At 34.5% G+C, this 17,858-nt stretch overlaps 2 pseudogenes; both read right to left on the bottom strand.

The window, feature by feature from the left end:
- Nucleotides 1–2,325: 2,325 nt before the first annotated feature.
- On the bottom strand, nt 2,326–7,752 carry LOC143581673 (mitogen-activated protein kinase kinase kinase 20-like; annotated as a pseudogene).
- A 1,137-nt stretch (nt 7,753–8,889) lies between these two features.
- LOC143581683 (inositol polyphosphate multikinase beta-like) lies at nt 8,890–9,883 on the bottom strand (annotated as a pseudogene).
- Between the last annotated feature and the right edge of the window lie 7,975 nt (nt 9,884–17,858).

Here is a 17,858-nt window from a genome sequence, read left to right as displayed (position 1 = left end):
TCCTGTCAATCTATTTTGTTGGTTGGCTTATCTATTCCACCGGCCAACTGATCTATTCCGTCGGCCAACTGATATATTCTGTAGGCTGACTGATTTGTTCCATCGGCCAACTGATCTATTCCATCAGCCGACTGATTTATTCAGCCAGGTCTTTAAATGTTGGCCCCATAAACTCTCGGCCGACGGTACACATGTCAAGATTTTGTTGGCCCCATAAGCTGCCGGATGACATATTTAAATGGTCAGTCCGACCGTTCTTGGAATGGTCGTTTTAGGTATATGTATTTTTGGGGGGGGGGGGGGTAGTTAAGTCAAATAGGTAATTTTGGTCATTTTCCCTTTTAAATCTATAAATAAGCTTTCTTAATCACTTGTGCAGAATCTCAAACTCTCAAGACAATAACAAAGATTTGCTTTTGAGTTTTGTTATACCAAACTCTTTTTAGTTAAATTTGTGTCAGAAGACGGGATCTAGCAAGTATAATCTTTTACTGTATCAATCACACATTAACCATTTTGAATTCACGTATTTTATATTTTTAGTGTAGCATTTCAAAGATATGTGTATTTAGAATCTTCGAGATTGTTGTTTTGGTTACTAGGTGTTAGCACACATTTACGTTTTGCAACGGCTTTGATTACATTAACTAGTTTGTCATTTAAAACCTTTAGCTAATTGTTCAATGAGATAGCATCTTATGTCACATTTTCTTAATTGATTGATGTGTTCTTTTAAGCAAATCTCGCAATGATTTTAGAAAGTAGAATTTTTTAATATGTGTAGCATATGAATAATAACTTTATATAAATTTGTATCATGTACCGATATAACTAATTCATCAAAATAAGGAGTTCATTTCACATACAAAATATTATAAGGAAATCAAAGGGGACAATAAAAAGAATTATGTATCAAGATTGTTTGAAAAACTATGAAATGTGGCATTCAATTTTCATGTTTATATGAATTAAAGACCTTTTGCAAACACGAACATGGCGATGAGATGAGAAGAATTATGTGCAGAAGACAAGATTCATAAAAGAATGGGAAATTAAAAAAAAAAAAAAAAAAAAAAGCAGGCTTACAGAAATTTATATATTTTTTTTGTTATGTTTGGGCAATCAAATAAATAGTTGATATTAATATGCATAAAACAGCATAAAGACCGGTTGATATATCAGAAGTGTCCTGCAGGCAGAGGCGGCTGGTGGACCCGCCACTGTTGGTGTGTTTACCGGCTTAGGTGGTGATTCCTCGGAATATTCCGGTGAATCTGCTGGAGATTCCGAGGGTGCTGTCATAGGTGGTTTTAGATAAGGTGCTAGGGGCTTTACATAAGCTGGTCCCAAAATAGGAGCCAGTGGTGGCTCGTTGACCGGAATGTAGACGGGTGGTTGCACTGGAGACATTTTCGGGCTGCGGATAGGCGGCTGAACCACAGGAGAATCTGAACCCGGAATCTCAACAGGAACAATGGCGGTGCTAATACGGAATACTGACATTTTACATGGCTCAAAAGTAACTGAGCTAACCAAAAGGGCCCCCGAGAGCGGAGCCTTGCGTGGTGGCTAAGCCGACGAAAATATTGTTCTTAAAAATTGTAGGTTTCAAGAACCCTTGTTGGTCAAGTGTGATCAGTTGACCAGTGCGGTTCACCAAATTCGTTAGCTTTTCGACATCATAATAATCAGTAGCCACATGAACCTTCAAGATGTCTTTGAGGACATTTGAGTAGTAGATGAAGAACAAATTAGTGTATAGCAATAGATAAACCTTGAAATGCATCATGATGGTTTGTTGAAAAGGTGTTGGTGCTGGAGATATTGTGGTTTATAATAATAGACACATATATGATACTATTAGTGAAGTAAAAGATTAGGACAGTTTCAAGAGAAGAAACAGGAGATTTTTGTGGCATTTATGGAGGAAATTTGTTAGTGATTGCATCGCATCAACCATAAGTAGGTCAATACTGCAATAAAAGTGATTGTGATTATTATTTAAAAAGTTATGCATCTGTGACTACAATTATAATTTTTTAACATTTATTTAGAATCTTTGCATGATTAGATTTCTCATCCAACTACTTCAAGATTCAATAATCAAAGGAGGCATAAACCTGACTTACATCCAGTTGATTACGCGTAAACTTTACAAGAATGAATGGTCATAAACATAACGACCGAATCATGAAAGGGTTTTTCAATTTCAAAACCTGCAATACGCGAAAGAAACTGCGTGTTGTATGTACCATGATACAACCTATGGAAACATACAGAATCATGATCCTAACTTTGAATCCAACCATCAAATTGCTACAATCTCTAGGAAATGGTAATTAATCTTACAGGAAATCTCTGCACTGCATGTAATCTAGCCTTTATATTTTCTTCATTTGGAGTAGCATGCACATCTTCTTCATAGCTTGATTCGTCCGAAAACGAAGGCAACCACAACTCATCATCAACTTCTTTTTCATCATAGAAAGATAGCAATAACGACGTTATCCTGTCTATGTCAAAAACCTCGCGTGATTCTCCAACTTCTTTGATACGATCATCGTCATCACTGCACAGCCACTACTAGAAAATTGAGCAATTGCCACCAAAATTTACTACCGAAAAAAACGGTAGCAATTTTAGCGACCGATTTAGCAAATTTGCTACCGAAAACCGTAGTTACTTGACACGGTAGCCAAGCGGTCGAAGATTTTGCAACCGCATATTTTCGGTGACTAAGCAGTCGGAGTTTTTACAACCGGTGGCTAGGCGGTCGGAATTTTTGCAACCGGTGGCTAGGCGGTCGGAGTTTTTGCTACCGTGCCTAAACGGTCGGAGGAGTTTTTGCAACCGCAATCGTAAATTTTGCAACCACACCTAAACGGTCGGAATTTTGCAAATGGTTTAGTTAACTTAATTGCATGCATTTTATTAACCAAACACATCACAAAAAAGAAAAAAAAACATATAAACGGAGCACGTGACCAACAAATTGATTTCACAATCCATCGCGATTGATTCTGAAGTAAAGGAGCACATATCGCTTCAGTTTCCCTCTTGTCATCTTCTCCGACTATCTCCAACAAATCTCCGCCGGCGGCACATGCAAATCTCCGGCGGCGATGTGTTCATCAATATTCCTCTCTCGGTAACAATCACATCAATTTCTGATTAATTTGAGCTAGGAATCCGTACACATTGGATGATAAACGGAATCGAGGTATGTTTATAGCTATTAATTTCTAAACCTAATTAGCAATTGAGTTTCGTTCACGTTGATTTCATGTGCTTTACAAACTCTAAATTAGGGCTCATATTCTATTTACCATCCACTGTTTAACTAGCAATCGAGATTTACATTCACATGAGAAAACTTTCAATCAGTGTTGCAGATCCCTACATTCACATGAGAAAACTTTCATATTGGTAAGTCCAACAACTCTCTCGGTTATATGTCTGATTTACGACAACTAATAAACTTCTATGGTTACCATAGGGCCTGCTACTTTGCTTGATGGTGGTGTGGTAGATTGCTCGAAAGGGAAAAAAGAAAAGCCACTGGTGTGGTAGATTGCGGAAAGGGAAAAAGGAAAAGCCACCACCATTACTTTTGGAAGGTATTCTTTCTTATGTCTTCAGGCTAAGGTTTTATTACGGTATTTAAGTAAAGTCTAATAAACTTTAGGTGACGTTCAAATAAATTTATTTGCAGCACATTAGATATGATGATTTTGAGTGAGGACATATACAACAAGAAAAGTAGCATAAACATTAAACGGTAGGATCGGTTAGAGCGTTGGCTACACATTTGTTGTTAAAGCCTTCAATAAGAACATAAGTGAAGGTGGATTTATTCTTTGTTATGTTATTTATTAGTGTGAGCCTCAAACTATTGTTCGAGTTTAGATCAGATAAGTCTTTTTTTTTACCATGCATTGTGTTTTTTTTAAGTACACATCGCATACTTTCTAAAGTCAAAATATAGCAATGTTGTAAACTAAGTTTACTGTTTTATACCACGTTAAGTTTGATTTTACTTCTTTAAATACTATATATAGCAGTATGTATAGTATATATGTAGTATATACTATATACTACATATATGTAATGTATACTGCATATATGTAATATAAGCTTTTGAACTTCAATTATTGGTTGATTATTTGAAGCAGCACTTTCTTTATGATTTATTATGTTTAGTGAAATATTTGAATGATTCTTTGTGTTGTTTGGTTTATTCAAAAGTCTAATATAAACTTTTCAATAGACATATATATATTTGTTATTTCACTATATATATATGTGTGTGTGTTAACGCTAACTGTTTGTGATAATGTTGATAATTTCTTTCTTTAACCTCACTAATACAAAAGTTGATCAAATTGTTGACTAAACATGGTGTATGAATCTACTACATTGTTATCATTTTGTTTATATTAGAAACAAGAAGAAAGTGGCACTAATCATACTCACAAAGTCATATGCCCGCTTGAGCTGTTAACACACAAGCCCATCAAATTAAGTAAGTCAATAGACTCTGTTTTTATCAAAAAAATTTAGTGAAGCATTTGTTGTATATGCATATTTATAGTTTTCTCTTGAACTAATGCGAAGACTGGATATATTGTTTTGGTATTATTGAAACTTTCCTCAAATATGTTGTACTTTTAACAACTTTTATTATTTCATTTAGTGCTACCCTCCCCCCCCCCCCCCCCCCCCTCTTTTTTTTCTCTTGCCAGGCATAACAGCATACCATGTGCCATCACTGGTTCAAAAGTCAATGCAAGCTTAAAAGGTAAAGTCAAAATTAGTTGTTTTATGAGCTGTATATTCCTTTGCATTAAACATAGATTATAGAATTTCTCTACCTTAAAGCACAAGAAAATTTATCTCTCACAAATTTCAAAATTTTCACATTTGATATGATTGTATTATGAAACTATAATAACATGTGAGTCATTTTTTAGAATATGCTGAAGCTTCTCTGCTTAAGGAAAGATTGATGGAATAGAGTCAAATACAATGCTATTACTTGTAGGTGGACACAGAGAAGTATGTCATGGGTTGATATTCAGAAGTATGTTAGTTTTGGTTTTTCATTAATGTATATAGATAGAATAACATCTTTTTTATTTGTTTTTAGAAATAATATTTTGTTAATATTGAACATCTTTGATACAAGTTATTAATTTGATTTGTGTTTGCATTTATGTATATGATTTTGTAAGTATTTGTATATATAAAAAAACAATTTGGTAATTATTTTTAAGCAAATAAAGGTGTGGACTGCATTGTGACCAAAAAAACGTTTAGGATTTGCGACTGCAGTAGTGGTCGCAAAACTTGCGACTGCTAGGGTGATCGTAAAAATTCCGACCGCGAAGTAGTACTGCTAGGGTGGTCACAAAAATTCTGACCGCGGTTTAGTAGAAAAATTTGGGACTGCATTAGCGGTGGCAAAATTTCTGACCGCACGAGTGATGAAAAATTTTCCAACGGAAGCAGGGGTTGCAAGATTTGTGACGGCAACAGTGGTCGTAAGCTTTGCGACGGTAGAGTGGTCGCAAATATATGGCAGTCGCAAAATGGTTGCAACAGAGCAATTGCGACCTGCGTTTTTCCCACCGCATTTTTGGTTCCAAATCGGTCGCAACAGGGAAATTGCGACGGTTTTGCGACCGAAACGGCAGTCGCAAATGCCCAGTTTTCTAGTAGTGAACCCTTTTAAGAAAGGATGATTCAGCAACATGTTAGCAGTTAATCTACACATAACCTTTTTGCACAAACAATGTTTCAAGAAACTCTTCCCTTCTGCAGATATGCTGCTACAAACAGATAACAAGTCAATTTCGTCATCAATACGAGTTAACATCTCTTCAACACCCAAACCTCAATCCGAAAACCAGAGCGGTTTTCCAGTCAACATCTCAAACACGATACACCCGAAAGCCCAAATATCAGCAGGCTTCTCTTGAACACCATTAATCAAAGCTTCCGGTGATAAATACATAGGGGTGCCCCAACCATAACTGTTCTTCTTGATCTGTTTCGTCCTCTTCGCCAAACCGAAATCCCCAATTTTAGCAATAAATTCACCAGTTTTGCCCGCTGCAAGCAATACATTTTCTGGTTTCAAATCACAATGAACAAACCCTAGCTTGTGAATGTGACTCAACCCACGAAGAATCGATCCAGCATGTCGCCGCGCATCCAACTCCGGCAATCCTACGCCATTCGAGTTCATGATGAGATCAGCAAGGGTTCCACCAGAGCCATACTCCAATAACAAATTGTACACCATCTGGCCTTCATCTCCAATCGTAACTTCTTCCCCGAAACACTTGATGACATTCGAATTCGAACAACCGTGAATATTATCCAGAACCTCTTGCTCCTTCTGAATCCAACCCGAAGCAGAGACATCTGCAGATTTCACAGCCATGATTGGCGGATACAAGCTGTATCTCGATTTGACATTCGCAACGAAAACTCGACCGAAACTGCCTTTACCGATCATTGCACCTCTGAACCACCCAACGCCATCGCCATACATCTTCTTCTTACAATCTTCTTGCTTGCTTCTCTTGCCTTCGTGAACATGTTCTCCACCAAACAACCTTCGCTTCATCTTCTTCGATTCCATGGAATGATGTGTAAATGTAAAACTTAGGGTTTTGGGTTCAAATTAAGAAAATATGTTGTAGTGTTGTGCAATGGTTGTGTATTATACTATTATATTATGCATGTTTATATAACGGTCAGTTGTTTGTTATAAAACTTGGCGGTCAATGTAGATGTTTATGAAAAATGATTTTAATTTAATTACATTTTGAATTACGATTTGTATTTGAAAGTTAAATTTTAAATTAAAAAGAAAAACGAAAAGATCGGAAATATTCAAATATATCAAGATAAGATTTTAATTTTGGTAGTTACGTGTTAAGAAAACAAATATTTCAATTTTAGTGTAAATCCATCTTGGTTCTCTAATAACCAAGTTAAGCCACTAATTTTCATTCATGGCTTGGAGTTAAGCAAGATAATCCGTTAGAGAAGAATTTAGGGATGCGCATAGAACCGAAAAGTTGTAACCAAAAAAACTAAACCAAACTAAAACCCAATGGTTTGGTTTTGCTCTTTTGATAAAACCGAAATAATGGTTTTGGTTAGGTTTTGTGTTTTGTGAAGAACCTAAAAAACGGACCGAACCAAAAATACCGTAAGAACTGAAAGAATTTGTAACAACTGAATCGAACCGAGCCGAACTGTAACCATTAAAACCGAACTAATTATTGTTTTATTTTTTGTTTATATTATGTCAACCTGGATATTTGTTTTATTTTTTACGTTAATTGGTTGTGTTTTGTCAACTTCGATCGTTTCACATGTTTGTTATTGAATTTATAACCCCTATTTTTAACTTTGAATGCTAAGTAATCTTTTACTAGTGCTAAATATATTAAGCCCAAATGTTTAATTCTAAATCAATTGTTAAAATTTAAAGAAAGTTATAAGCCCAAATCCAATAAATTGAGTCATTTTTCTTTTTCCAAAATTTTTTAGTCTAGTTTGCAAAACCGAAAAAACCACATCCAAAACCAAACTGAACCTGAAAACCGAAAATCAATAACCAAAAAAGCGGAAACCGAATGGTTTTCAAAAATCAAAATACCGAAAATTCAGTTTCCGGTTTGGTATTAGCCCATAACCGCACTGAACCGCAACATGCACACTCCCGAAAGGGATCATTATTCTCCGACGATCAAATTATTATAGTACATATATATATATGTCTATTGTATGCACATGTATAAGTATGTTGAGAAAAGATAGTTTTTAAAAAGGTGATTGGGAGAGTATGTGCATGTTGCTAGCTTAAAGTGTGAAAAATATTCATCATAATGTTTCTTAATAGGCATAGTATTTAGTTACACATGTGTTCAGATTTAGTAATCGTGTTAATAACATGACACCTTTAGTCAAGTCTAAAAAAGGCTAACTTGTGACATTCGTTGATCATCTTAAACAAGAATGCTCGAGTACTCAATATTGGGTTTGAAAAGGAAAATGGAAGCAAAATATAAGGGAATAAAATAAAAGGGTAGTTTGTTGTTTGTATGATCTTAAGGTAAAGGAAACGTCTATATATCTTACTTCTTTTATTATTAGAAACAAAACAACCCAAAAGGCCCATTCATAAGTAAAAAGTTGCATGTAACATAATGTGGAGATATGATCTGGTTATTAACAATAACAGGTTACATGTCAGGGCCAGCCCGGGGGGGGGGGGGCGCTGGGTGGTCGAAGGCCACCGGTCTGAAATTAAAAAAAATTGTATGTATTTTTATGAAAAACGACATGTATATTTAATGTTTAAACTCAATTACATAACAATTAGTTTGGTCTAGTGGCAAAGGGGTATGGCTTCCAAAGAAAACAAAAAAGTTGTGGGTGCTAGTCTCATTTGAGACATGTTTTAGCCTATCTTTATACATAATTTTTTTACACAACTCAGATCATAACCAAGGAAGCCAATTTAAATATTAAATTGTTTAAACCCAACAAAATACTCCTTTTACTTGATGCCCAAAATATTTTTCGACTTCAGCCCAAATTATTTTTTCCAATTCTCAGAGCTTGCCCTTGTTACATGTAAACAAATGTCTTCCATAACTAATCAAAGGGCGTACCCGGTGCACTAGGCTCTCGCGTTTGCATAGGGGCCGGATCGCTTCACGATCTGATGTATGCAAAGACAATAAAATTGCAAGTAAAGAATCTTATACGACAGAAAACAGAGAGTGGCTAAAATGAAACAATTCCAAATTAAATAACTTGTCTTGATAAATTATTATAAAAGAGCAAAAGTGAGAAAAACTTTCAAAGTTCAACCTGACCATTTGTTCAATATGATCATTTATTTGTCTCTGCAAGTAAATCAGAAATAAACTTTATCAAGGAACATAGCCCACCCAAGAAATTATGATCAATAACACCATTACCATCTGTAACATGTGCAAAATCAATAACTTTGACCACCGCATTTGACCCGTTGTCAAACATAAATAGCAAAGAACAAGCATGAAAGTGGTAGATTGTTTGATCTTCAAACCATGTCTTCAATTCTTGCAATTGAGCCAAGATCCCATCAGGCCCACCATAAACATAAGACGCTAAAGAACAGTCTGGGCCTGAACTCGGGCCCGTTTCTGTAGACGGGTTAGAAGACACAAAATTCCTTAGAAGTAGTCTAACATCATCTGGCCCGGTCTTGTGTACATAATCTCTATCGGGCTTATAAAACCCTGATTCCTCGTTAATATAAACTTGCAGCCCGGATATTCAAAACCCGAGTTGAGTACTTGTGCTTTCCTGGTCCTTTTTAAAGCACTTTGCAATGTATGCATCAGAAGCTTCCGGGCCCCACGTTCTGGACCCAATTTTGATGTCCATTACACATGGGTTTACACGGGCTGACGTAAGATCTTGCAAGATAATGTGAGGGTGGTCAGACCCGGTGGATGCTTTCATGATTTTGGTGCCATAATATACAGGGAAGAATTTTCGTATGTGTTCTGGAACACTAGTGTTGGAAGAAAATGATTCATAAAAGGCGACTTCTTCAGACCCGCGCTTATCTCCTTGAAGAGGTTTGTAAAACCGGCCCGAATCATCAACGAGTGGGCCGAGCTTCCCAAGCCCAGCTTCATGTCCAGCAACCTGATGATCTGGAGTCTTAAGCATGCCTGCTATCACAAGAATTGAATAGAAATTAAAATTTTGTTGAATGTTAAATTGCAGTTGATATTGAAACAGATTGCAAGCTTGAACACCACTTGAAAGACATAATTATCACAATTTTATATGAGCACATAGAAAGAAGGCATGCACTATACGAACACCAGGCCCTTATAACCAACCATACACCGGGTCCCATCTATCCGACTCGTATAGGCCTATACCAGTGGCGGATCTAGAACATAATTCTAGGGGTAGCGCAAAATTTCTTTTGACCGTACATTAACGAAAATTATTTTACCTGTTTTGCGTGTATGGGTAGCCGGTTTCGCGTTTCGCGAGTATGGGGGCCCGGTAACGCATTTCGCACTTCCATACGCTGCATGTACCGGCGTTAAATTACCTGTTTCGCGTGTACTGGCGCCCAATTACCAGTTTTGCGGGTTTGGTAATGCGTTTCGAGCGTACCGGCGCCATGTAACGCGTTTCGCTCATACAACCACCATCTTATGCATTTCACGCATCCCGGGCATAGTTTAGTAGTACACGCGTCTCCACGCCCGATCACCTGTTTAGCGCATACGGGTGTCTGTTGCGCGTTTTGTACCCGCGCACGGTAACCCGTTTCATGCCTACCTTCACCCGATTATTTAAGTTGGGGCTTTAAGTTTTAATTAAATGGTAGGCTTTTAATCATTTTGGGCTTTAACTTTAAAAGGTAAAGTTTTAGTCTTTTTAAAAATTTTTAGGGGTAGCGTAATATAATTTTTAGGGGTAACGTAATGCATAAAACGTAAATATTTCCAGTTCACCTGAAAAGTTGAGGGGACCCCTCCTTGTAAGCTAGGTCCGCCACTGGCCTATACGGTACGTCTAGATGACAAAGTGTGTCTGTCAAGAGACACTGACCAATAAAATATACAAGTCGTACAAGCCTATACAAGTCATGCAGAGCTATACATACCAATTACCAATAAAATATACAAGTCGTACAAGCCTATACAAGTCATGCGGAGCTATACATGTCATATAGGCAATTATACAAGTCGTGTATTTACTTTTTTAAATATTATAATAAATTCTACAAAAAATATACCTTAATTTTTGTTATTTTTATAGGGTAACCGGGCTACGTCCTCCATAGAAACGATGCAAGAATCTCAGACAACATGCAAAACTAGACCTCTATATGATTTTTATAGGCCAGCCTATCTGTCCGAATATAACATCCCTAGAAAGGAACATATATAATAGATCGAGAGCATGAAGCACACGAATCTTCCATTAACAATACAGAATATATTGATTTGAAAACAAACACGGATGATTCTTTAATGCATTAACTAAATCCATTCATTTACAATTGATGCATAATCAAATACAAAATTCAACAAAACATATGAAGGATTGAATGCAGTTGAAAATAATAATAGATTAATTACCTAGATCAAGAGAGAAGGTCAACTGATCTGGATGAACAGTACCATCGTTTGCGTGTGGATCCGATTGGCAAGGACTTTTGTGAGTGGTCCGGTTCGGTGCGGTTTTGCAAAACTTCTGTTTTTTATTTTTGAAACTGTCTGGTTTTGGTTTTTCGGTTTTGTTTTTGGTTTCGATTCGGTTTCGGTTTTTTCGGTTTTTGCCATTTGAGTTTGAAAACTTTAGGCTGAAAAAAAAAACCTGGCAAAAAATAATGAATTTAGGTATAAATAATTTTGTTAATTGTTAACCAATAAACTATGATACATTTAACCAAAAATATTTGAGTTACATAATTATAAAATTATATAAATTACTTAAAAAAATAATAAAAATTTAAGAAGTCGGTTCAATTTGGTTTTTATTACATGGAAAACCAAAACGAATCGTTAGTTTGGTTACAAAAACATAAAATCAAACCATCGGTTTTTGTTTCGATTCGATTTTTTCGGTTTGGATTTTTCGGTTTTTTCTGTTTCATAACGGTTTTTTCGGTTTCTTACACACCCCTATGTTGTGTTAGAATGAGTTTGAATCTGGATGCTTTAACTTAATATATTTTTTCTTTTGAATGATGTTAATTATATCTTATAAAAACGTGTATGGGCGCGACTCGAAAAAAAATTGTAATGATAAGGGTAGATCGTTTTGAAAAAAATTGTCGGCAATGATAAGTATAGAATTGGATGATACCTGACTCAATTACCCAAAAATATACTATACTGGAACTATATACATTAATCATACACTCTGAAAATTTTATATTTCAATTATTTTTCATTAACTTCATTCCAGTAGCAATTTAATCTAATACCTTATTATGTGAAAGATGAACTTGTCTCCGCAACACTACGAAAGCAATTCGCTTCATTTTCATGATCAATATCTATGATTTCATACCTTGATAATCTGTCCAATAGTTCTCGGAATTTACTAGTCCATGAAGAACGGGTTCTGGTCACAATGACAATGATAGGGACGTAATTTATCATATTAGTTTATTGTAGTTATTAAAACCATAAAATTATACATTGTAAGGAAAAAATGTATTTAAAAATCCCAACGAGCATTTTCTAAAACTAAACTAATGTTTAGACCATGAAATATGAATAATATATGCTCAATACTTGATGGGTATTGGGCTGCACATAGAGCACGGTTTCACAATTGGGTACAAGATTTGGATTACCACTACCTCCCCCAAACCCGACACGGTGTCAGCCCTAATCTCAAGCTTTGTTAAATTAAACAAACCGAATTCAAACTTGACTCGTTTACACTCCAACTTAAAACTGGTTAACGAGGAGCAAGGCAAATCAAATTTGGATAAGCATTAATATATTAGGGATGAGATCGGTACTGTACCGGTACCGAAAATTGCAAATTTTTGGTAGCAGTATCGGTACCGCTACGGTTTGGTTTGGTACCGGTATTTTATGCAAAATTCTGGAAATTAATATTAGTACCGTACCAAACCGTAGCAGTACCAAAAACTCAAAACACGTTACCAATTCGGCACCGACGGTACCAAATCGATACCGGTATCGAAAACGCCCATCCATACTATATATACATAGTTATCATATCAAAATAAAAAGTATAATATTAAACAATAATAAAGTCGTTTAAGTAATTCGCTTCCATAATACCTGACTATATGGATATATCTTAGATGATTCAATGCGTTTGTCTTTCTTTTATTATAAATTTGTTAGGTTTTGTATATTTGACACGTTATTAAGTTTGTTGTGAATTCGGTAATTAATAAGTGGCTATCAACCATAATTTTCTATGAACTCTTTCTTTTTGTTGCAGGGTAAGGCCTTCAAAGACGCCTGTTTGTCCACATTCAGGTCATCGGCATCTACAATGAACTAACACATGTTGCATTGTTGCGCCAATAGTTGTATCTAAGTATTTGCACAATTGCACGAAGATACACATTTCAAAAGGGTAATTTTGTACGTGTTGAAACGGACCAGGTTAGGAAGATCCGAAACACTATTATCTTCAAGATTTATTCAAAAACCTTTACAATACGTAGTTTGCAAATAATTTTAGAAATTTTATATTATATGTTATCTTTTATTTAATATCCGTATTGTACGCAAGTCTCAAGCTAGTACTATATATAGATCAAATTCAAGTGATACGATGATTATATTATTAAGGTGTGCATTGTAATATTTTAGGATATAGTTACATGTTAACATCTATAATCCTAAAAAGTATATAAATCCGACATAAACTTATATGTTTAAATTTACATATTTGACACCATATTAAGATAGTTGTGAATTTGGAAATTACTATGTGACTATTAACCCTTATACTATATAGAGTTAGTGAGGATCACATTTTAACATTTTTTGGGCATAGTTACATGTTAACATCTATAATCCTAAAAAGCAAATAAATCCGACATAAACGTATTTGTTTAATTTACCATACATTCACATTTTAGGATTTTACTAGTAAATTGGACAAGCTAAGTCACCTTTAGTTCTTCAGGAAGTTACGAACTGACTACAATAAGTATCACCAACCCATCAAAAAAATGTTATATGCATGCTACACTAATAAAATTTATAGTATAATTATTATATGTCTTCTCTTTAGCATAAAAAACTATAAAACTCCTCAAATGACTATTTTTGAAGATGGGAACAAAAGTATAATAAAAGTATTTGTATTTGATATGGTAATTTTTATTTAGTAAATATTATTTAAATAAAAATGTCTAAAAACAAATAAATTTGGTGACATCTTTGCTTGCCTAAATGCGTTATTATAAAGTGGCCCATTCGATCTTAGTGGAGTTATGGCGCATTAGACTGTCCAATTGTCGAGAACCAATTTCGGCTCCCAATTTAATTCCTCTCAAAATTTAAAACTTTATCCTTTTTTTCTAAATCTCTCTTTCAGATTTTATTTTTTGGTGTAAATCTATATCTAGAATTTAAGAGTTTTATGATAAGGTACATGTTTAAGTAGGTATAAATTTTGTTAATTTAAGAAATCGTTACAACTTTGACCTCTCATGATTACCCATTTTTTACTCAACTTTATTCTTTTTAGTTTCTTTATATATAATTTACAAAAATATTATTAAAATTTTTCCAAACATAACTATTTAAGCAGGGTTATTTTTGTCGACATTTTAGTATATTTTTTTTTTTCAAAACATATGAACGGTTTAAAATATACAAGTCATTACTGTATGAATGTATAAGTTTCTTAACTGATAAATATTTATAACTCATGTTTTTATATAATTACATACCCAACCCTTTATCTTTTTGATAAAAAGCAAAAACAAACTGTTACAATTCAAAATTTATGGAATAATTACAACTTTGACCTCTCGTATTTATCCAAATGTTACTCAACTTTAAGTTTTTTCCATTCTTATATTTTTTATTAAAATATGATTAAAAGTACTCAAAATTATATAAATATAAAGGTAATCAAGACAAACTTGAGTCAAGCTCGGTATGAAGTTCGAGTCGAGCTCAAGCTATTCTTGGCTTGCTAACAACCTTTAAGTATAATTCCCGCTTCATTGTGCGGACACCTGACTGGTCAGATGTAACAAGTTCTACCACAAGGAGTGCATTTATACTTTTATTGTCTGATTTTTAGTATTACAATTATGGAAAAAGACAACCGATCAATCACTTATTAAGGCTTGTAATGACGCATACATAAAACACACAAAATCGTATGTAATCATCTTTTCCATATACACAAACACACAAATCATTAGAGCACTGATAGTAGATTGACATAATCAATTCAAACTCTTAACCCTAACCCAAATAAGTAAAAGATGAACAAAGATGGAGACAATCTTTTGGTGCAGGTAGTCGGTGTTTCAAATTAATGATGGTTTGGTAGTTGGGTGTTAGTAGCTTTATGAGACAAATGAGACATTGGATGTTAGGTTCTAGCCACGATGTTAATGGGCAACTAGTTATCAACCTACAAAGACTGTAAATTAGACAATAGCATGCTAAGGTAAGGGGTGTACACCCTTTAACACCATTCTCCTCACTCGTCAATCATCACACAGCTCTCTCCCGATCATTCAACCTCACCCCTAAACCAAAGGTATACACCCTTCTCCTTATTCTTCGTTTTCTATTTTTCTTATTTATATAACTTATATATACAATATAAAACTAAATAGTTCTATTTTTACTTTCTTAATATAAATTTATTTGATTAAAAAAATACAAACATTAAAATAATATAAAATACATATTAATAAAAAAAAAAAAGAAATAACCCAGTCAATTTCATTCTTCATCACACACCCAACCTTCTTCGACCTTCCCACAGCCCCGGCTTATCTCTTCCTTCTTTCTTCTTCCATCTAAAATCAACCATAACTATTTCTTCCTTACAACCAAAAAAAATAATAATAATTAAAAAAAATTGAAATTAGAAAAGAAGTTGTGTGACCCGCGAGATCTTGATCATGCGGATCCCATCACGCGTGACCTGACCAATACCGGGGCGGTGTTCGCATAGCCTTCGTGCGCAAGGATCCTTTCACGTCTATGCCATGTCAGACCCCTCATTCTCCTGACGGATGTATACCGTCCAACCTTATGATAATTGTATCAAGGTGGATACAAGGAGGGGTGCACATTATAGACATATACGTATACATGATCTTGGGTTTTGGAATTAATTTGGATCGAGCAAGACGAACAATAACGTTAATTTTATGGTGGCTTATCAGGACTCTTTTAGTATTACTAAAAACAAAAAACCACACTTTACAATTACCCTATACCATCTATTTATACTAGAAAAACTATATTAAACCTACTCAAAAACTTTTGTCACTTATAATTTAATATTAACATTATGGGTATTTTTGGGAAAACTAGCTGGTGGCTGTAACTTTTTAGATATACTTAGGTGTTTGGCAGAGTAGCTGAAACTTTAATAAAATGTATAAAATGACCAAAATTGGCATAATTAGAAAAACATAATACTAAATGTATATATCCTAGAGGCTATTTAAGTAATTGTAAATACTTAGGCCTGTAAACGAATCGAATGTTCGGTGAACTATTCGTGAACCGTTCGGTGAAAAGTTCATTTATTTAATAAATGAATAAACATGAACAAAAAACTTGTGTACGTTTAATTAAACGAACAAACATGAACACATGTTCCGTTCGTTCATTTATGTTCATGAACGTTCGTTTATTTATGTTCATTCATGTCTGTTTATTTATGTTCGTTTATGTATTAATAGAAAATAATTAAACATTATCTAGATAGGTCATCTGCTTAAAGGTTTTATATTTGTTAATTTGTGTTCATTGGGTGTTTTCATTTACGTTCGTTTATGTTTGTTTGTGTTAATTTACATTTGTTCATGTATGTTCGTTTATCTTTCTTCAGTTATGTTCGTTTAGATTTTAAACAAGCGAACACAAATGTCCCTTTTTAAATAAACGAACATAAACATAAATATTTGTTCAATTAAGTGTCTGTGTTTTTTTAAAGTTAAATAAAAGAACACGAACATGCCATTTTTCGTGTTCATTCGATTCGTTTACAGGCTTTCATTATTCAGACTAATGAATAAATCAGTCTCAATCTATAGGCTTTGCCGATTTTATTTGTGTTCGTTTGTGTTCGTGAACACATTAATTTCCTTAATGAACGTACACGAACATAAAATCTCATTCGGTGAGTGTTCGTAAACACATTATTTTCTTAACGAACGAACATGAACAAGGCCTTGTTCGTGTTCGTTCGGTTCGTTTACAGCCCTATTTAGCGAATACTAAAAGCTTGTAACCTTTTCTAAACGCTACTTGTATGAGCTTCAAGCTTTTTCTCTTAACCAAACAAGACTTTTTATTAAGTATGAGCATTTCCTTAAAAACTTGAATCTAGAAGCTCCTAAAAGATTCATATCAAACATACCTATATCTGCTGTTTAAACTAGACTAGATAATTCTAAACATTAAAATACTACTTCTTCCGTCCCGGCCAAAGAGTCTTAATTTGAAAAACACAAAGTTTAAGGTGGATTGAATGATTATTTTTTTTGCTAACCAAATGACAATAATGCCCTTGGAAAATGGGTCCACCATATTGTTTATTAATGCTAGTTGTGTGTGCTTAAGGGTAAACTTGAAAATTGGCTAATAAACTTTAAAAGTGGACATTTGTAATGGGACAGATAAAAAAGGAAATATAAACAATTTTAATGGGACGAAGGAAGTACTTAAATTAAACTTGCATCTCCCTTCAACTTTATTTTAACTAATTTCAAGATTAACTTTTACGCCCTGCTTGTGGTGCGCGCATATAATGTATATATGTGTGAACCATCAGGTGGGCAAAAGTGAAATTGCGTTAATTTTGACGTTATTTTACTAATCTCGTGAAAAATAACGTTAAAAAATGGCGAAAGGTTAATCAGGCATCATGTGGTGGCATTGATAGCTAAAAGACAAGAGTACATGCACCAATCGACCGGTGTGCCGATGGTTGAGTGTTACGTGCCTAATGTCCAAGGCTTGATGCAAAACTACTATATAGCAGCCAGAAGCAGCCTCTCTATTCCTGTGGGATAGAGGTAAGGCTGTCTACATCTTACCCTCCTC

The sequence above is a fragment of the Bidens hawaiensis genome, unplaced genomic scaffold (genome assembly GCF_021521415.1).
Source record: "Bidens hawaiensis isolate Kalapana, Puna unplaced genomic scaffold, B.hawaiensis_p1.1 tig00031140_1, whole genome shotgun sequence".
NCBI lineage: Eukaryota > Viridiplantae > Streptophyta > Magnoliopsida > Asterales > Asteraceae > Bidens > Bidens hawaiensis.
This window is presented reverse-complemented; position numbering and strand designations above follow the sequence as displayed.